At 41.4% G+C, this 21,673-nt stretch overlaps 1 long non-coding RNA gene across 2 annotated transcripts in view; it reads right to left on the bottom strand.

The window, feature by feature from the left end:
- Nucleotides 1-21,673, bottom strand: part of LOC108583893 — an 82,357-nt gene that overhangs the window by 40,107 nt on the left and 20,577 nt on the right. The window contains exon 1 of one of the 2 annotated variants that reach the window (XR_002519485.2): nt 14,957-20,187. The exons of the other annotated variant lie outside the window; for it this stretch is intronic. This is a non-coding gene — a long non-coding RNA (uncharacterized LOC108583893). Of the gene's footprint in view, nt 1-14,956; nt 20,188-21,673 lie in introns of those variants that run through there. 2 annotated transcript variants of the gene reach the window in all.

Genomic DNA, 21,673 nt, shown 5'->3' with positions numbered 1-21,673 from the left:
CATGGAAGGTTTAGACCAAAATCTTTTTTTCCTAAGCCCCAAAATATCAAGAAAAGGAAGTCAACCTAGAGGGTAAGAAGATTGAATAAGGATATATAAGAGGCTTCCTTAATATCCTCATCAGGAAATAAATACATAGAGCTTGAGACACCTACACCTTTAAAATGGTGAAGAAAAAATATATATGACTTCCAAACAGGCAAAAAGTAAAATAAAATAAAATAGGATTGCTTTTCGATAGTACAGATGGCAAAGAGCAAGAAGAAGATGCAGCTATTTTGGAGGGCAGAAAGAGTATTCCCCAAAGTCATGACTAGCTTGAATAATGGGTTAAATGTAAAAGAATTTAGCAGTCATTAGTGAAAAGTGATGCAATTGAGTTCAACCTGCATATGTATACAAATAATTAAAATGACCAGTGAGAAAATAATTTAGGTGCCAGTAACCGCTTAGAGATAATAACTTCTTAAACCACATTATTAGAAGTGGAAAATTCCAAATGAAGAAGGCTGATCAGCTTTTTTTACTCAGAAAAAAACCTGGAAGATTGTCCTCAGTTATGTGAGCAATTGGGAGAATTCGAGGACACAAAGCCATACCACGTGGAGAAACTGTTGACTTTTTAGGTCTGTGTCAACCAGGAAAGTCTTTGAAACTATATATTTAGATGTATTCTTGAAATTCTGAACATCTCACACAATTCCTTAATACCTAGTCCCAGCCTAGATCCACTGTAATGGTGTTCTTCAAATCTAACTGCATAATACTCTAAAGGGGTCTGGAAAGGCAGAGCCCAGAGGGAGAATTGCTTCTGGGCTTTCTCATTGCAAGATTTGATTAAGGCAGGCTTTCCCGTAAGACTCCTGAGGTAGACTGGGGTGGGTCTTGTTTGGATGTCCCTGTTATCTCACAAACAGGAAGGATTTCCAATTTCCCACTTAGAAAGAACCAGCAGGCCTGGGGTCAAGGTCAGTTGGACGTGACTTCACCAGAGTTTTGCCCCTGTGTGCTTGCTTTGTGATGTATGACTCATCATAATTAAATTTTGAGCTAGATTAACTATAATTCCTGCACTTATTAGGCGATCAGTGTTTAAAGCCCTTGTAAAAGAGGATGAGCTGTTCATTCTGATAATGCAATTAACTACCCAACAGAGCTAATATTTTATTTTAGGGAAGAGTAATTTTTGATTAATGATGCATTTTATTTCCCAAATCCCTGCAGCAGTGGGTCACATCTTCGGTGAGAAAGCCAAAGAAAAAGGGTAAAATTAGAAAACTTGGAGTGTTTGGAGGCAGATTAGTGTGGATTCTACAGAGCTGGCTGCTCCCTTGGAGCCCACTCCCAATTCCTGAACTTCTGCTCTCTTGGGCACACATGTACCCCAGGATTGTCCACAGCAGAATACACCTCAAGAGTATTTTTGGGGAGCGTAAATCTCCCTTGTCCCAATTTCTTCTTACAGAAACAGGATATAACATCAGCATTTCTGAAGTTCTTTGGCTATGGGACGCTATTTAATTCCATTATTCCCAGAGCAAGATCTATGTGAAGAGAGGACTGGTTGGGAGGGATCCAGAAATGCTTCCTGGAAGAAGTGATATTTGAAAAAAGTGCTGATTAATGGCTTGTGTGAGAATTGGGGTGCACTATTTGGGGTCAAGGACATCAGTTAGAAGGTTATTTTAGGAATCCAGTTGAGGTATCAGCAGGGAGATAAAGAGAAGCAGACATATTCAGCCAATATTAAAGAAGTAGAAATTTCAAGACTTGCCAGTTGATTGGATATTTAGAGGACAGTGAGTGGAGAGTGTCAAGAAAAAGGTCTAGGTGCCTAATTTGCATGATGAAGCATATGATAGTAGATTAGGTGGAAAAGCATGTTTGTGTGGGAAGTTTATTTCTTCTGGAATGGTGGAAGAGATTTCGAGTTGGAGTTAACTGTGGTACATCAAAGTAGAGATGTACAATGGGGCAACTGGATTTCTGGGACATGGACTCAGAAAAGAGAAGATACAGATTTAGAGGTTATTGGTGAAGTGGTTGCAACCAGGAGTGTAGACCATATTGCTCAGGAATGGCATCTTCAAATTAGACTATGAGAAGAGGACCAGGAACTAAACTAAAAAAGACTAAGTCCAAAGGAGTAAGCCAAGGAGGAGCCAGGAAGGAGACTGAGCAGAAACAGGTATCAGTGGCTTTAAGTTTGGGGAACTGAGGACCATTGAAGCAAAGGGCAGGAAAAATACCTTGAACAAAATGAATCTGCATCCTCAACAAGTGGAATTCATGGGAGATAGGCTGAGGATGACACCACATGTTTAAAGTTTAGCACAGGTAAGGGCATAGAAGGTGAACTGGGAAAGGTGCCAAGGCCAAAATTTCAGTGAACAAACTTGAGCATTTTCAAGTACAGAGATTTCTCAAAGAACTAAAAATAGAACTACCATTTGATTCAGCAATCCTACTACTGGGTTTATCCTGAAATGAAAATAAATCATTATTTTTTTAAATGCCTGCACTCACATGTTTATCACAGCACTAGTTACAATAGCAAAGTCACAGAATCAACCTATATGTCCATCAACGGATGACTGGATAAAGAAAATGTAGTGTATGTATACACCATCGAATACTACTCAGCCATAAAAAGAATGAAGTCGTGTTTTTTTCCACGAAGATGGATTGAACTGGGGGCTATTATCTTAAGTGAAATAGCTCAGTACCAGAAAGATAAATACCACATGTTCTCACTTAGAAGTGGAACCCAAACAATGGATACACATGAACATACAGAGGGAAATAACAGACATTGGAGACTCCAAAAGGTGGGAGAGTGGGAGACGGCTAAGGATTGAAAAATTACATATTGACTACAATGTTCACTCTTTGGGGGGATGGGTACACTAAAAGCCCAGACTTCACCACTAGGCAATATATGCATGTAAGAAATCTGGACTTGTATCCCCTAAATATATAAAAATAATTTTTAAAAATTGAGCACATTTTCTCTGAAAGCAACTTGCCACTATTTGCTAACCTGCCAAAAAGACTTAGTGTGGCCTTCCCTCTTTTGGAACCAATGTAGGCATCACTATTTTTTCCCTTGGCCTCTGGATCCGAGAGAGCAGCGTCCATCCTTTGTGCCTTCCTCAAATCCTTCCTGCACAGCCACTGCTGCTGGCCTCTGAGAAGGATGGAAACTGATGCTGGGCCCACAGTATTCCAAACTTACCATGATCTGGCCCAAACATATATTCCCATCTTATCTTTTTCTTTTTTGTATCCAATCCCAGCTCCATCAGAATAGAATTATTCACTGATTCCCATCTAATCCGTCTGGTTTCTTACCACTGTGCCTACATCATGCTGTTCTCTTCCTGGCAGTGCCTACACCCACCCAGTTCCTATTTCTTCAAATTCTACTCGTCCTTCCTTGGTCGGTTTCATATACCATGAAGTTATCCCACATCCCCCAAACAGCAAACAGATCTGAATCTTTTCTCTAGGCTACCAGAGCATTTTACTCTTTCATGGCACGAATGCTACTTTGCTATGTATTTGGAATTAGCCAAATCTGTTTTAAATTCCTCCCTCTAGACCATGAGGCTCTGGACCATATCCTGCCTTTCTTTACATCTTATCCATCAGCACTAAGTACAGTGCCTGGTACATATGAAATATTTAATAAATGATTATATAATGAATAAGTGAATGCACAAATGAAGGAAGAAATGATTCGTGGAAGAGCCCAGTGCTAATCTCAGAGAGAGAACTTTCTCTTATCTGGCTTCCAGATTCCAAATGGAGTCTTATTACAAGTCTTGGATGTTGTCTTATTCCAGTAAGAAAAAGGTTTTGCAACCATGTCATGTTGAATCTCTCAATGGTCATGTGCATAGTTACTCATTTTCTGTATTTTCCTTTCTCCATATCCAACTGTAAGCGAATGCTATGGTATAGGAGAAAGAGCCTGGCTTGGGTATGGGATGAAGTTGGATTTGAATTCTGACACTGTCTTTTACTCACTCTCTGTGATTCTATAACAGGTCACTTGCCCTCTCTGTGTTCTGTAAACAGGAGTGTCCATCTCTGACCTGCCTCCCTTCCAGTACTGCTGTGAGGCCCCAGAAAGATACAGAATATACAGCTTCTTTGCAAAGCATAGACTCTGGGCATAGGTGAGGAATTATCATTAATGAGGTAATTAATCTGGCTTGAAATAAGGAAATGTAGATCCTGTCCTGGTTGGACCAGGCTGCATTTTTAGTCACTATGCTGGCTCTTGCAGAGCTCTGGGATATGGCTTTGGGTTATGTAGATGACACTTGTTAATGACAGAACAGTCTATAAGGGGAAAAATCTCAGATATGCTGGGGAATCCAAGGTAGCTAGATTGGCTAGTGACAAGCAGAGAACAGACTCTGCCTGGAATTGGTAATGAGGTCGCCGAAATGGAAGAGAAAATTGAGCCAAAGTGTAAATGTTCAAGCAGTTTAGGGAAGGGGTGTGTGTGTGTGTGTGTGTGTGTGTGTGAGTGTATGCATGCACCCATATGTATGATGGGGAGCAGGGGTCTTTAAGAACAATGAGTCTTGTCATTTGCATAATAGCTCTTCACAATTTGCAAAGCATTATCATAGCCACCATCTCTAAGGTCAGAGAACAGTATCTCCTTTTCCAAGATAACCTCAACTAGACCACCATCTCAGTCTTGACCTTTCCTTCCCTTCCTTTTTCTTCTCTTCCCTTTTCCTTCCCTTTCTTTTCTTTCTCTTCCCTTTCCTTCCATTTCTTTTCTTTCCCTTTCTTTTCCTTTCTCTCAGTCAATATCTCCATCCAACCTTAGTTCCCTGAGGACGGTTGTAGAAACTGAGTCTCAGAGAGTGAGAGGAGCAGAGATGGAACTTGAATTTTAGGCTTATGCCCTATTTTTATTTGGTATTTACCTTTTTATTATATATAAAAACAACAAAGCCCATTGTAAAATGTTTGAGGGGAGAGGAAAACCCAGACACGTATGAAGAAGAAAACGTCATTCATCCTTAACGATCAATATTGGATCCATATTTCCTTCCAGCTTTTTTCTATGCAATTTGACATGCTTGAGATTCTGCTAAATGTAAATTTATAAATTCCAGTATACTTTCCACTGCATCATGATCTGTGTAGTTTCCTTTTCTATACTAGACATTGCCTCTTCCAAACCACTGTTGCCTTTAAAGCCCCACTTGTCAAATAAGGTGTGTAGTAATGTCCCTTTGGCCTCTTGCAGCTGAAGTGAGAATCCTTTGAGATTCTAAGGGTAAGGGTATTTTGGAAATCTCAGTATGTGATTTGTGGAGGGGGTCTCAAGTGCAGGGTTTGGGGTTGAATAGCAATAGGCTACTCTGGCTCCTTCTCAAGTAAGCTCCCCTGTCCACTCACTGGAGATGAATGTTTCCAGGAGCCTCCCTCCTAAGCACTCCTTTGAGCATTCTGGATATGTCTTCACCCTCTCATCCTTTCCCCCTTTGTCCTTTCTCTCCTGTCTCCACTTTGACCTCAGGTGACCCTTAAGCAATAACCTGCAATGGTGAGTGGGATTTGATATTAAATATCACTTGAGAGCACAAGCAGGACATCTTGTACTTTTCCAAACTCACAGTTTAAAAAACACATAATAACATTTATTCTCTCATATTTGTTCTTGTCCCTATTGGGTTAATTCTTGTTCTGCAGATATTTGTGTTACAAACTGACTATTCTTAGGCCAGGTGCGGTGGCTCAGCACTTTGGGAGGCCGAGGCGGGTGGATCACCTGAGGTCTGGAGTTCAAGACCAGCCTGACTAACATGGAGAAACCCCGTCTCTACTAAAAATACAAAATTAGCCGGGCATGGTGGTGCATGCCTGTAATCCCAGCTACTCAGGAGGCTGAGGCAGGAGAATTGCTTGAACCCAGGAGGCAGAGGTTGCGGTGAGCTGAGATCGCACCATTGCACTCCAGTCTGGGCAACAAGAGTGAAACTCTGTCTCAGAAAAAAAAAAAAAAAAAAGAAAGAAAGAAAAAGAAAGAAAGGAAGGAAGGAAAGAAGGAAGGAAACGAAACTGACTATTCTTAATGTATCTGTAGATGATAGAAACTGAAAAGAAGAGGTCCCAATAGTAAGAGTTACCATATGCATGGAATATTAACTTATTGATTAATTGATTTTAATCTATTATTATCTTATACTTTCAGTAGTGGCAGAGTTCTTCGTTGAGGGAGGTGGAGAGGTGTGATGGTCACTGGTGGCTTAGTCTCCTGGGAACTTAGCTCACTGGGATGCCAGATTAATGCATCCTTGATGTGGGTTTCTTGCATTGGAGTGAATAAGGTTCTGATGATTAGGTGACCTGAGGAGGGAAGGGAAAAGAGTGTTTCTGTCTCCCAGCTAGTCATGTCTTTGATCGATAAAACTGTGGTTATGTAGCCACTCATATTCATTTTACACATCAAATATTAATCCCACAGCACACAGCAGTATTTCTCAATGTGTGGTCTATAAATTATCCATATCAGAAGCACTTTAGTCGAGGCCTGGGGATCTGCATTTGAAAAGCATCCCAGATGATGCAGATGCACACCAAAATCTGATCCCCAATGCTCCAGTCTCTCAAGTACTCTGTGAGAGAAAAGGATGCCATGGTTAAGGAAGTTTTGGACACGTTGCCTACTATATCCACCTCTTAAGAGGTTCATAATGCACATTAGCATATTAAAAGCTCTGAAAAATCTTTCAGTAACAGAACAATCTTATGTCCACTAACATAAGATTAATTAAATTATGATACAGATACAATAAACTCCTATGCTGTATTTTTTTTTTAATGAGGCTGCCCTCAAAGAACTAAGAGGCAGCTTGGTGTAGATGTTAAGAGCATAGGTTCTGGAACCAGACAGACCTGAACTCAAATCCAACCTCTGCCATTAAATAACTGTAATCTTAGGAAAGTCCTCTGAACTGTTTTCTTTTCTCTACAGTGGGAATAATAATAATATTCTTCATCTCATGTAAGTTATTGTGAGTTTTAACTGAATGAAAATATGAAGTATTTATAGAATTGTATTTGGTACATGGAAAATGAACAGTAATTATTAGCTCTTATGATCACTGACATGGGAAAATGCTCATGATATGTTGTTAAATCAAAAGCAAAGCCAAGAACAATATATATAGCATGCTTTCATTTGTGTTAATAAACTGTACATCATAAATAATTTCATAGATAAGTGTGGAAGGATAATCAGTACTCTGTTAATAGTAATTACCTTTGGCCTTAGGTACTGGGAGGGAGGAACGCTGTCAATTTTCACTTTACGCACTTTGGTAAGTTTTTTTGTTTTTGTTTTTGTTTTTTTTTTTTGTATTTTTCTCCCCAGCTCTATTAAGATGTAATTGACAAATAGAAATTGTATATATTTACAATGTACAATGTGACATTTTTATATATGTATACATTGTGAAATGATTGAATCAAGCTATTTAACATATCCATTACCTCACATACTTAGTGTGTGTGTAGTGAGAATATTTAAGATATACTCTCTTAGCAATTTTCAAGTATACATTATTATTAACTGTAGTCACTATGCTGTACAATAGATCTCCAGAATTTCTTCTTCCTAACTGAAACTTTATATCCTTTGACCAACATCTCTCCATTTCCCCTCCACCTTTTGTTTTTATTTATTTTTTTAAAAATAATACATCTGGGAGATAAAAGGAATTTTGCCCAGAACTGAACCCAGTATGGCCCGGATAATGGAAAATAATCAAGCGTTAGCACGGTTCTCTCTTGTTTCCAGAGAAGCAAATTCAGCTACGTTTAGCTTTTATTGTTTAAATTTTTTTTATTTTTGCCAGCCTCACCATTCTTCTGACTCATCCAACTGTGTGCCTACTGATCTCCTCTGCCTTCTCTATGCTGACGGCTGCTCTGTATATAAGCCTGTCTTTGTACATGTGAATTTTGAATTCCTAATGCTGGACATTGCATTTCACAGAGGTCAGCCCATGCTCCAGCCTACTGAGACTGTTTTGGATCCTGAGTCTCCCATCCAATCTGTTAGCTAGATCCTCTAGCTTCCCAGCATCCTCACTCTCAGAGAGCACGCCATCTGTCTGAGCTGTTGGATAAGAGTGGTGACTTGACTGACACTGATGTAAAGATCTGTGACTTATCACTAGAGACCCTGATCCACATATCAGCAGCCACTTGCTACCTCTGGAGTCTCACCTGCAGTCTGTATTTCTTCACTTTATCTATAAAGGGCTCATGAGAGTCTAAGTCAAAAGCCTTGTTAAAATCCAGATGCATCCTGTCTACAACATTCTCCGATCTACAAGCCTTGTAACCTTATCAGAAGAGTAAATTAAGTTAGTTCTGCCATGACTTGTTTTCCTAAAGGCCCTACTTAGTGTTATTACTAAAAAAGATTTGATTTGAGCCCAATAGTGGTTTCAATTTAGACATATTTACCGTATTTCCCTACCTGCTCAGTGTCCCTCCCTGTCCCCCCAAGGCCTGCCTGGTGGCTGGAGTTAATTGGATGCATAAATTCATGCAAAAGGACTAGTGGAAAACAAGGGCTTATGTGTACTGTTTGCAACGTAGTAACAAGAAAGAATTGCTCAAAAAGTAGAAATGTTGACATATATGTGTGAATTTTGGATTCCTAGTCCTTGACATTGCATCATGATAGATTGAGGGCCTATTTTGGCTAGAGAAGGATTTTGATGCTCTTTACAATACAACAGGAAGGTTGTTTATCATTCTACCTGTGACCTGGGCTTAGTAATGGAGGTCTATATTAGTTTCTTAGGGCTGCTGTAACAAATTACCACAAATTTTGTGGCTTAACACAATAGAAATTTATTATCTCAAAGTCCGGAGGCCAGAAGTCCGATATGTTTCCTGAGCCAAGATCAAGGTGCTGGCAGGGCTGAGCTCCCTTTGGAGGCTCTAGGGGAGATGCATCTTTTGCCCCTTCCCACTTCTGGTGGTTGCTGGCATTCTTTGGCTGGTGGCCACGCCACTCCAATCCTTGCCTCCATGGTCACGTTGCCTTCTCTTCTTCTTCTGTCTGCAATCTCTCTCTCTGACACATTTATAAGGGCACTTGTGATTGCATTTAGGGCCCAGCTGGCTAGTCCAAGGTAATCTCTCTATATCAAGATTCTTAATTTAATCACATCTGCAAAGTCTCATAGAAGATAGCATTCGCACATTCTGGGGAATAGAACATGGATTTTATGGGAGGGGGAGCATTATTCAGCCTATCACAAAGACTAATAACAAATTACTAATGCCTTCCCCTGCCATGCTCTCCTCAGCCCCTTGGTTTATCTAAGTATGAAGGAGACAACTGGAACAAAGAAAAGCAAAATATTGCAGATGTCACTAGACTTTCTTTCCTCTTCTGGCCCCTGGTGGTATATCCAGTTGCAGATCTGTTCATGTACCTGTCCAGGTTCTGACCATACACACTCTGCTGGGAAATAGTGCAGTATAATCCACTCCTGAAATTCATCTTTGCCAGTTTTCACTCATTTGGGTGGCTTTCGACCTCCACAGCATAATTGCTGACACAAGTTGAAACTTTAACGGGGGGAAAGATTGATTGGCTCACCAATAACATTTGTCTCTTGGGCTGGCAGTGAGCACAGAGGAACCATTTATGCAATCTAATTATTACGTCAATTGGGGGATGGACTAATGTTTCCCAGATGCCATTTGGCACTTGGAAAGCTGCAAATCAGCACTATCATATAAGAAACATTAATATAGACCATTGATTGGATTCATTGATCCCATCCCCTCCCCCAGCCGCCTTTAGCTTCTTATTTTGGTTTGGAGTGAAACGCAAAAGCTTTGCTTTGCTTCTCTTAGCTGCCATGTTCAGACAGGGGATCGGATTGATTAGATGTATTTTACAATTAAATGTACTTAAGGAATGATGTGCATTTCTGAATCATTGTCCCTTTTCCTGACCTTGAATCATTCAAAATATCTACGGCCAGTAGGACTGAGATCCAGGCTCCAAAGGAAGCCAAAACAGACAGGAGGGAAGAGCAAGGGGCAAAGTGCTGTTGCAATTTCTGCATCCTGAGCCTGCATAATATGTGCTCAGAACTTTTCACTAGGCTTTTCCGGTTCATTGTTGCAACAGTTTCTTGGTGTTAGATCATTGTAAGCCCCTAATAAGGCTTAGTTTTTTATTTTTAATGATTCTTTTTGTTAGTAACTAAGTAATCTCTTGGGATTAACCTCAACAGAGTGCAGGGCCCTAGAGCCCAAGGAAAGAGGATGTTAGGATATTGGGGAGGTTTATTATACCTCTTTAATCTTCATTTCCCTTCCACAAATGTAGGCAGATCCCTGCAAAATCTTTAAGTGACAAAGTCTTTCATTACACAATTGGAAACAAAGCTTAAAATATAGCTAATCCAGGGAAAAGGAACATAGCTACTTAAATTTATACTAATGAGTAAATGACTGCTACTATAGACTCCTAGAGGGTCTATTAGATTTGGAAAGGGCTTCACAGCCCCAAGCCTAAGCTTGTTATTTTAAGGAGGGGAGGATTGAGAATTGACTTGCCCAAGGTCTTACATAAATTTTGAAGTACATTTTTTTTTTTTTTTTCTGAAAGAGAGTTTTAATACGGGAGCACCTTAAGGGGCATTGTAAACAGACATTTGTGATCAGTTTTACCAAGGGCCAGTTCTGGGGGATTCCAAAGCCAACTATAACCTCAGGTCAATTTTTAAAGGTAGTTGATCACTGGTGCTTAAAACACACTCTTCCCCCTGGCTCTGCCCTGGCGGGATTCACCAAAAGTTCATGTGTCTTATTCCTTTTTGTTATCTTAGCATCTAGTAGAGTGTCTGCCTCATAAAAGGCATTCAGTGAGTGTTTGATGTAAGACTGAATGTTTTCAGAAACAGGGAAGGCTTTTCATTGTATCCTCCATACTCTCTCATTCTGCCTCCTGTGTACACATTGCTTAAATAGCTGTTCAGGTTAGAGATTTTGCCCTTGGGTGGGACTAATAATTGTGTCAGTGGTCAGAGACCAAAGTGAGGAAGGCTACCCAGCTCACCCAGGATTGAACCCACACCCCTAGCCTTCCTTAAAGCATATGAGGAGATAGTCAGACTATAATCTGAGATGTTAGAAGCAAATATTCTGGAATCCATGTATCTCTGAAGGCCAGAGTCACCAAGTCTATATCTCTGACCATTGCGGGCATCCTAAGTCAGGGAATCCAGCCTGCAAGTGGGAGCCGGCACACCTTCTCCAATAAGCTTTTCTTACTTTCTTGGGAGGAACCCCTCCCTGGTTGTGGTTGGGGCTACAGAGAAAGAGTAAAGGGGGAACCATAGGATTGTGGATAAGTTACTCAGATACTCATGGCTTGTGGGAAGGAAGGAAGAGTTTGATCTGTCAAGACCTGCCCTTAGCTTTAATCTCACAGTGCCCATGCCCACCAATTCTACTTGTTTATTCTCTCCCTTTGCTGGTTCACCTGCACTCACCTGCAAGGACTGGGCCCAGGTATGGCCCCTGGCCCCAAGCATGCCTACCTCTGAGCTGCCTTGATTAAGTCCCACTGCTCATGCCTTCTGTGTTCATGGCAAAAGTTTTCAGTCAGGGATGATAATGAGGAGACAAGGCAGCCCTTGGGGCAGGGTTACCCATCAGCCCTAGACAAAAACAAGATCCAGCAACAAAGCCCATTCCTGTTGGCTGATGGCTCGGCATTGGCTGAGAGTCCAGAGAGCCTTCAGTTGGTCTGAACCAATGAAAAGCAGCCAAAGATACACTCTCTCTGGCCATTAAAGAGATATTTCCACCTACGATTGGCCCCAGGGTACTTCACCTCAGGGTTCTCCTATTGGCCTGGAATAGCATGCTGGCAGCTAGGGCACCCTGTGGTGAGCAGGCACCTACGTAGGCATGCAGTAAAGCACAGCCTGCTGCTGGGCACTCAGGGGACAGGCAGATAGAGGAGGAGGTATCAAGATCCTCTCTCTGCTTAACTGGTGACATCTTGGGGTCCACCCACTTCTCCTTTTTGTGCCTCTCCCCTCGGGCTGGGCCTGCTCGCTCTCCTGGTCCCATTCCCCAAAGGACTTCGATTCCCAGGTATGGTGGTGACTGGCAACACAGGGTAAGATGTAGCCTTTTCTTAGGGTTATTTGCATTGTTGTAGGGGATCCTGAAATCTGAAAAGTGGTGGTGGTCCAAATACATTGTAGGTTCATAGAATTTTGGTGCCAAAAGGGAACTTTGAAATAGTTTCCATTTTACAGATGAGGAAGAAAACTGAGATGGACTCCAAGAAGTAATAGAATTTGGTCAAAATCATATAGCTAGTTAGTGGCAAGTCTCCTGACCATAGGCAAGGGCATTTCTGATGCATCACAAATGAATCTTAAACTGTGGTATTTCATGAACATTTCTACTGTTCTTCAAACCACTATTTTTCTATCCTTAGGAAACTCCTAGTTCCACTGGGGAGATCTTCAGATCACAAATTAATGACTTAATTAACATTTACAACAAGCTTTTGGCTGTGTCTTCAGTGTATGAAGAAGGGGGCTTGTGACATGGGCTTTCTCTCTGTTTACCCTCTTTTTGTGATTACCAACCCACAGTAGTGAATTGACTGTGACTAGGGCTCTGGAGTCATGTAATCAGCTATCTAGCTAGGAAGTTGTACAACTGGTGACTCTGGCTACTAGCACCGTGATGTTTGAGCCATCAGTGTTCAAGATGCAGCAAAGAAACAAGTCAGTTACTAAGTGGAAAAAGGTCTGAGTCTAAGCTACTGCCATATCAATACCAGTGCTTCATTTTTCATGCATTTAGCCTCCAAATCCCCTTTAGGTTAGAGACCTGGGTTTATGTGTTCATATATTAGGTGGGACCCTGAACAGTCCTGAAATCCTGGCCCTGGGTAGCTCTGTATCATCAACAACAATGATAAGCATAAAGGGTTTGGGATTACTCAATCCAGCTTTCCCCCATTGTGTCTGTTTTCTTCATGCTTCTACCTTTCTCATTCTCCTTTTTCTTATCCTTTAAAGGCCAATTTAAGTCCTGCCTTCTCCAGGAGCCTCCACTTATAATGCTACCCACGTCAATCTTTCCCTCTTTTGGATTCTTACTGTCTTTCCAACCTATCCCTCAAAGTGACATTTCATTATATTCCATTTGTATTTATCACTATTGGTTCCATGTATATCAGCCTCATCTTCTCAACAAGAGTATAAGTTCCATAAAGGCAGGCTACACATTTTATCCTTGCTAAGTGTGCCCACAATATCTGGTGGATGTTCAAATTAGACTAGAATGATAGCTTTTGTGGTGACATGGGAAATGCTCACAATATACTTAAGTGTCTAACTCAAAATACAAAAGTCTATGATCACAATTTTATAAAGACATGGAAAATAAAAGCAAGCAAGCAGAAAGGTAATACACTCAAATGTGTAAGAGGTGGGTGGGATGATAAGTGAATCTAAACATTTATATATTTACCTAACTTTTCAAAGTTTCAACAAGGAGCATGTATTACTCTTATGAGAAAAAAGACAAAGATTATTTAAAAGAGAATCATAGATTCATGAACTCTGGAAAGCAGAGCAGAAAAAGATGGAAGAGCTCATGTAAGTCCTGTCTTACTGTTTTAAGATAGAAAAGCCTGGGGCAGAGCTATGGGAGATGCCTACCTGGTGACTCAGTTTCCATATTCTAGGAGTAAACAACCCAGTTTTCTGGAGCTCTAAGGCTGAGCCTCCTAACCTCTCCTCAAATCCACCTTCCCCTGAGCTTCTCCTCTAGGCATCGGTCCTGGAAGTGGCTGCGTGGTTTTCTCCTGATGAGGTCTCCCATGATTCTTTGGTGTCTCTTGGGTGGGGGAGCCTGAGGGTTTGGCTTTGACTCATGCTCTAGTCCCTTGCTAGCCTCTCCTGGAACTCACTGCTTTGCCTCTGAAGCATCCCAGGACAATAAGCTGTAGTATCCACACTCCCAGGTGGCTGGAAGTAAAAAACACCTAACTGTACCCTTTCCTAGAAATATATACTTACTGCACTCTGAGTACTTGCTGGGAAGGGTGATCTTGAACTAATTCCACTCAATACCTTTGCAAAGCCTTGCTGAGAACAATACTATTTAAGGAGGGCCACATGAAATTGGTGCTTGAAGCCCATCCATTCCTTTCCAACTGGACCCAACAGCCCCAGGTACTTGCCATACCCATAACTTTCCCTTCTAGTTAGGCCTACCCCACTCATAGCCAGGAAAAGGGGCTGGATGGATGTTTTATGCAGAAGAGTGGCCCAGGGATGGCCACTTGACCCCAGGCAGGCCATCTATGTTCTGGTAGCAGACCTATGTGGTAGATTTTTCTACTAGTGTTCCTCTTGCCAGCGGTGGAATCTGATGTGCCCACAATTGGTTAAAGTGATGAAGACTCTTGTTAAATGCACATTTGTCACTTGGGATGATAAACACATGTAATTCATTGTGTCCTTCTATGCTTCCATCCTTCCATCCATCCACCAAACAAGCATTGGGCTCCTATTTTTTATTTTCACTTCCCAAACCACAAAGCTCTGAAAACCAAAAACTTTCTCATAAGTTTGACGTTAAAACTCATTTTAACTTATATTATGATAGTCTTTCTTTATCCCACTTAGTGTGAACATCCATATATTTCATGACAAAAATATTAATGTATTTGATTATGGGGAGCTATGCCGCAACCTGCGAGAGGTGTTATGTGATATTGGCAAATACACATGATTACCTTGATAAAATTCCCCAAATTCTGAATTTTGAAACATTTGGCACCAAGGATTTGAGATAAGGCACTTTAATCCTATAAGATCTAGGGAGGGGGAGGTGGTAGATACCCTACCTGAGTTGGCCAGGAACAGAAGAAACCACTCAGTGAAGGGAGTAGGCATTCAAGTCTTTAGAGAGAGAGGGCTTGCTCAGGTTCAAGCCAAGGAAATCCAGTTGGGTCACTCAGCCATTAGTCCAAAAGGAAGGAACAGGGCTGCAAACAGAAGACAGAATAAAGACTCAAGAGAAAGATGGAACTGAAATGGAACAAGAATAGTTTGAGAATGGGGAAATGAGAGGAAACTAGAAAGCAGCTGGAACAAGGTGTCTTTAACTGCAGTCAGTTGGCTGGTGGCTGTTAGGTACCAATTGGAGTCAGGTTAGCTTTAAAGTTGGAAGATTTTGGCAGGCAGATACTGAGAGAAATGAGACACAGCCTCTGTCCTCTCTTTGCCGAGAGTCTAGAATCTGCAGGGTCCTGAGACAATGGACAGAAATTGGAGTCACATTAGTCTGAAACAAAGATTTGGCTTTGACTTTTTTCAATCTCTGTATTTTTAAAGCTTTATTTTTAAATTGTGAAATATACCACACATAAAGAAAAGTGCATAAATCATAAATGCACAACTTGTTCAACGAGACACCCGTGTTAATTGTTACCCAGTTAAAAATAGAATATTATCAGCATCCCTGATGCCCTACTTGTGTCCCTTCCCTAATCATAATTCCTTTCTCCCCGACTAAAAGGTAACAACTTTTTTGACTTTTCCAAAAATCACTTCCTTGCTTTTATTTATACTTGTACATCTTAGCATGCATTCCTAAACATTATAGTTTTGCCAGTTACTGACTTTTATGTAATAATTCAGTATGTATGCTTTCGTTTCTGGCTTCTTTCATTCAATATTATGTTTGTGAGATTCATCCATGTTGTTGCATAAAACTGATATTGTTCCTTCTCATTGCTGTATAATATTCCCTTTTGTGAATATGCCACAATTGAGTTTACCATTCTACTGCAGATGGGCATTTCCAGTTTGGGGCTGTTTGACTAACACTACTATTGTTATTTTTGTTTGACTTTTGGTGCACATGTGCCTGCATTTCTGTTAGTAGTGGAATCACTGAGTCATAAGCACACATTCCATTTGCTGAATGCTGCCAGTTTTTCAAAGTTTGTACCAATTTGCACTCTTTCATTGCGCCAAATCATTATTAACAGTAAGTATTGTCAGACTTTTACATTTTAATCACTCTGGTGGGTGTGCAGTGGTATCTCGTTGTGGTTTGATTTGCAATTCTCTGATGACTGAGGTTGAGCATCTTTTCATATGTTCATTGGCCTTTTGGATATACTCTTTTGTACAATTCCCATTTAAGTCTTTTGTCCATTTTATCCTACTAGATTGTCCTTTTCATATTCATTTCTAGGAGTTCTTTATGCATTCTAGATGCAAACTCTCTGTTATATGTGGTACAAATAAATTCTCCAGCACTGTGGCTTCCCATTTAATGCTTTTTGAATCTCATTTTATTCCTGTAATTTCCATCAAGCTTCCCAGGCTGAAATGTCCCCCATTTTGCTAAGGTCCTAACAAGCTCACCTGGGCCCTGAGGGATAGCTCACTAAGGCTGCAGGGCTGTTCTCTCCACCTTCCCTTCCTTCTTCCCTCCCACTTATCTGCCCTGTCTCGCTCTCCCTTTCCTCAAACTTTGCCCATTCTTGGGGGGCTGCTTATTATTCACAGATGGATAGAAACAACCTTCTTTTAGCCATGGTGCCAAAACTGTCAGATTTGCCACATGCTATTAATACGTCAGAAAACCTTCACTCTGGAAAGCACTTGGAGATTATGTAGTTCTAATGACGAGGAATCGAAAGCTCAGAGAAATTAAGTGGCTTGCCCAAGATCATACTGCAAGTTAGTGGTCAACTTAGGACTAGAACTCAGGTCTCTTGCATGCATGCCCCAGCTTTTTCCACTCCATTATGCTAAGAAAGACCAGAGCACACAGCTGCACATTGACTGGGGCATTTTTTTTTCTTCTGAAAATAAGTGCTGTCTGTGTCTGTGTAACAACGTAATCGGTAGAGACTATGGCTCATGTCTGTCTGGACCCAGGTTGAGAGATCACATCACCTCTGCTACTTTCCCATCTCCTGGCTGTCAAAGCCTGAAGGACAACAAATGGCTTGAGTAATGAGATGAGTTAAGATAGTGTCTCCCACGCTGAATTATGTGCCAGTTCAGGACTACAGGATTCTGCCACAATCCATTTACACAAGAAATTAAATTGAAGATCGCAATGTAATATTCATATATTAAATCCTGGCGGACAATCAAAGTAATTAAGGCCAAATGTTCTGAATCATCCTGTGGCATCATGAACATTCTATTGCTGGGTTTTTAGAAGGACTTATTTCTACAACCAATTATCTTGGAAATCATTAAACCTCCTTTGGAATGTGAATAATTTGAAAGCTACCATGATACCCAGTGCTACTCAAACAACTTTGCCCCTATAAAAGAATAACTCTGCTAGATAGGAGTGCTGGGTAGGCAAGGAAAATCTGATTTTCAAGAAGCTAAGGTTAGGGGATAGGAGCCAGTCTCTGACCACCCACCTCCCTGCATTGCGTTTTTCAAAAGGAGTGGCTATATTTCATCCTAAATTGAAGCAGTTAAACTGATGCAGGCTACTGGGCTAATCCCAGCTACAGACTGATCTGCTTGCTGTGTAGTTCTGTGGTTCTCACAGATACATTCTACTGATTAAAACAAAGCAAAACAGAGTTTGGAGAAAGAGGATGGCTCCGTCTAGCCCCACAATGATGAATAGGGTCAATCTTCAGACCTTCTCCACCACACCCCACCATAGGCCACCTTGTCTCTTAAAGCTTCTCCACATACCCTCATCTCTTAGTCCCTGTTCTTCTCAGCTTCCCTTTGTCCACACCTCTGTTATGCCACTCATCATAAAGTCCTTGAGTTATTTGTTGGCTCCCCTTCTGGAGTAGAAGCCCTTCAAGGGCAGGGGCTATGCTCTAATCTTTCCAGTGTTCCCACACGTGGCCCAGTGCACGTGTCAGAGAAGGTGCTTTGTGTATGGTTGGTGCATGTGTGAAAGTCTAAATATATAACAGACAAATGACCAAGAGAACTCACAAACTTATATAAATGTATCTCTGTTTGGGAATGACAGGCTTAGTGTCATGGCAGCATCAAAGAGAGGAACCGATCTTCCTTTCTCTTCCAGTAAATGTTTCATTTCTCTCCAAAACACAATGCTCTCAAACCATCACCAACAAATAAAACCCTATCATGGATAATGTGTAACTAAAAGATAAACAAAAAGTATTAAATTAATCTGTGCTTTTTCAGAGTTGTACTTAGGAAACAATCAAGTTATTTTACCTGAGCTAATTATAAGACTTCTTTGCATCTTGAATATTGCATACAAAAAAAGGTCTCTGATTCATCAGTTTTGCCAGTGGGAATAATTAAAAGTGTGCATATATAGTAATATTCCTACCAAATTATTTCTTCTCATAAATATTTATCCATAGCCTAAGTTTGTTGATGCTGAGCGGCATCAGTATTCCTTGACTTTGGTTCACATACTGCCCCCTTGACTGTACCACAATTCTGATTCACAAATGAGATTTTTGGGAGATATTGGACTGTATCTTGTTCATGTCTCTATCCTTAGTTCTAGCACAGAGCTTGGCACAGAGCACGCACTCTCTGTAGAATGAATGAATGAATGAATGAATGGAATACTAAGTGAGGCAGTAGCCTTCAGGGATGATTTGCATCAAAGTGAAGTTGTACAAAGCAAGCCCCATTCACTGCTATTCTCTTTGTGACCCGTTGGCTACAGCATCCCTGAGCTTTTAGGGCAACCCGATCCACCCACCCAACCAGCATGCCCCTTTCAAAGGCAGTTGTGCTACCCCTGCATGTGCCCACCACTAGCCAGAGGGGTTGGTGCAGTCTGTGTGTCAGCCCAAGCCAGGTGGACACACCAACAACCACCTGTGGCTTTCCTGGGTGGGCATCTTGAGCCCACATGTTTCACATCATCATGCACCTACCTGTCAGTGCTGGAAACTGCACTAAGAAATATTGATACTGCACAAAATCATTAAACTGGGGCCATGGCTAAATACTTATTGGGGCAGACAGTGACGCCATGTTTGCTCAGAAAATTCAATCAAGTTCTGTGCAATTACTGCGGGTTTAGATTTGAACAAATTAGCTCTTAGTCATAGAATTTCAGAATGTCAGAGCTGGAAGGACCCTTAGAATTCATCCGGCCCTGTGTAACCCTGAGGTTTTCAAACTTCGCTTTTGCAAGAAACACTTTTTAACCAAGGAAATCTTATGACGCTCCTCTTATTCGAGTAGGGATCCTGATGCGTAGCCTCCCCTTCTCATCTGCTTCAAACTGCAGAGGTGAAAAGGAAAGTCCAGTGAAGTTAAGGAGGATCATGGCATACTGGGAGAAAAAGTTCTAGTCTTGGAGTAAGCATCAAGACAGACTCCAACTCTGTCTTAGCCAAGGGACTGATATTCAGCCGTTTACACTCATGCCTGAAAGGGGTCTTTTGGATATGATCATTTAAACTGGTGAGAGAAGTCTGTTCCCAGGAGGGGAGATACAGTAACTAACAGACCCTAGCAGGAGTGAGTTTATTTAAATGAAACACATTGCTACCAACCTTCATGAAGCCTAAAGAAAAATCCCAAGGGCGGGAGACCCAGAATGGTAAATGCCCATTATTAGAGTATTTCACAAAGGCAAAGAGAAGAGAGGAGGAAAGGAGCTAGGCCAAACCTCCTCCTCCCACCCTGGTGGATGTCTGCTTGTGTACCTGTCTATTCACATGTCCATCTTTTGAGGTGCCTTTGTGTCATCTTTCACAGTGGCATATCTAGTTCCTTGGCAGTTTCTGCCTGGAGCCCATCCTGTGTTCAGGTTGGCTCTCTCTTTCTGCTGTGAGTCTGTCGCTGCCTACATCTCAAATCTTTCAGCTCCTCTGTGTCCAGATGTGCTATTTTTCATGTGCTTATTTGACTCAGAATGTGTGTCTGTGTCTGACTGATTTTACACCACAAGAATGGCTAACAGTGAAAGTGGGAGGGAGGGAGAAAAAAAACCATTTCTGGTCCTCCTAAAGACTTCAATCTCCTCTTCTATGTTTCTTAACATTTTTCACCTATTGTTTTCCCAGTATTCTTATCTCCTTCATCCTTTTTTCTTTCACTGTGTTCCTTTATCTCTGGTTGTTCTATTTTTATATTTTTCTGTATACTTTTCTTTTGTATTTTATTTATTTCTTCCCCTTTCTCTTCCCCTACTTGTTTTCTCTCTAGATTTATCTTTCCCCATATATTTTCCTTTTTTCTTATTTTTTTCTTTCTCTATATAACTTTTCCCATTTTTGGGGATTATTTCTGAGTCTGCTTTTGTTTATTTTTCTTCTTTTCTTTTCTTTTCCCTCCCTCCCTTCCTCCCTCCCTCCCTTCTTTCTTTCTTCCTTTCTTTTCTTTTCTTTTCTTTCTTTTCCTTTTTTTTTCAGGGTTTCACTTTGTCACCCAGGCTGGAGCACAGTGGCATGATCATAGCTCGCTGCAACCTTGACCTCCTGGGCTCCAGCGATCCTCTTACCTCACTCTCCTGAGTAGCTGGAGCTATAGGTGCATGCCAAAACACCCTGTTAATTTAAAAAAAAAATTCTATTGATGGGGTCTTGCTATGTTGCCCAGGCTGGTCTTGAACTCGTGGGCTCACCTCTGCCTTCCAAAGTGCTGGGATTACAGGCGTGAGCCACCGCACCCAGCTACTTCTTACTCTTTCTTCTTTTCCTCTTAGCTCCTATTTCTGGGTTTCTCTTTTAACTGTGTTCCTTTTCCTCCATGTGTCTCTTTTCTGTGATCCTTTATTTTATTCATTTTCTTTCCCTGTCTTTCTCCATGTCTCGTTTTTCTGTTTCTCTTTCTCTTGCCCATTCTTCTCATCTCTCTGTCAGTACCTCCTTGTGTATGAATCTGTCAGCCTCTTTTGTGCTTTGTTCTCCCCAAAGATGCTTCAAGCATCAGGAGAGGGAAGGAGTTACCCTTTTCTGCCCTGGGCTAGGCTGTGGGTGGGTGGGGTTCATTATCTGTCTTTTCACTCAAGGATGGGTGGGGTCGTTTGCTGCTCCCTGGAACCTAACCAACACATCCTTGTTCCCCGCCCCCAGGACCCCATCTGCAGAGTCACACTGTGACTCCAGCTGCTGTGCTGCTTGCATTCCCTGCACGTCCCATGCAGAGTGATGAGCCCCCAGGTGCAATGGGAGAATTCATCAGCCACCTGACAGGGCTAACAATTTACTCCTGAGAAATAATCCATATCCAGATAATGGATCACCCCTGACTCCCTGAGACCATTTGTCTTTGCACTTAAATGGCACCAGAATCCAGGGGCAGAGCTAGGCACTGTATCTCAGGTTCATTGGTAGATGAATAGGCTGGAATAATAATGTTAAGGATTATGATAAGGAACACTTTGCATTCGCATGGTGCTTTTAAACTCTATAGATTTGGAGGAGATTAACCTTCCTTGGCTCATCTCTTTTGCATCTCACACACTGTGGACCCTGCTTGCAGATTCAGAAACCGGGGAATTTTAGTGACTCACCCAGTCTCATCTAGCCTGTTACTGGCAGAAATTGGAGGAAAACTATTTCCTGACTTCCTGAGACTCTTTCCTCTGAATGTTACATGGCCTTCCAATCTCTGGG

The sequence above is a fragment of the Papio anubis genome, chromosome X (genome assembly GCF_008728515.1).
Source record: "Papio anubis isolate 15944 chromosome X, Panubis1.0, whole genome shotgun sequence".
Lineage (NCBI taxonomy): Eukaryota > Metazoa > Chordata > Mammalia > Primates > Cercopithecidae > Papio > Papio anubis.
This window is presented reverse-complemented; position numbering and strand designations above follow the sequence as displayed.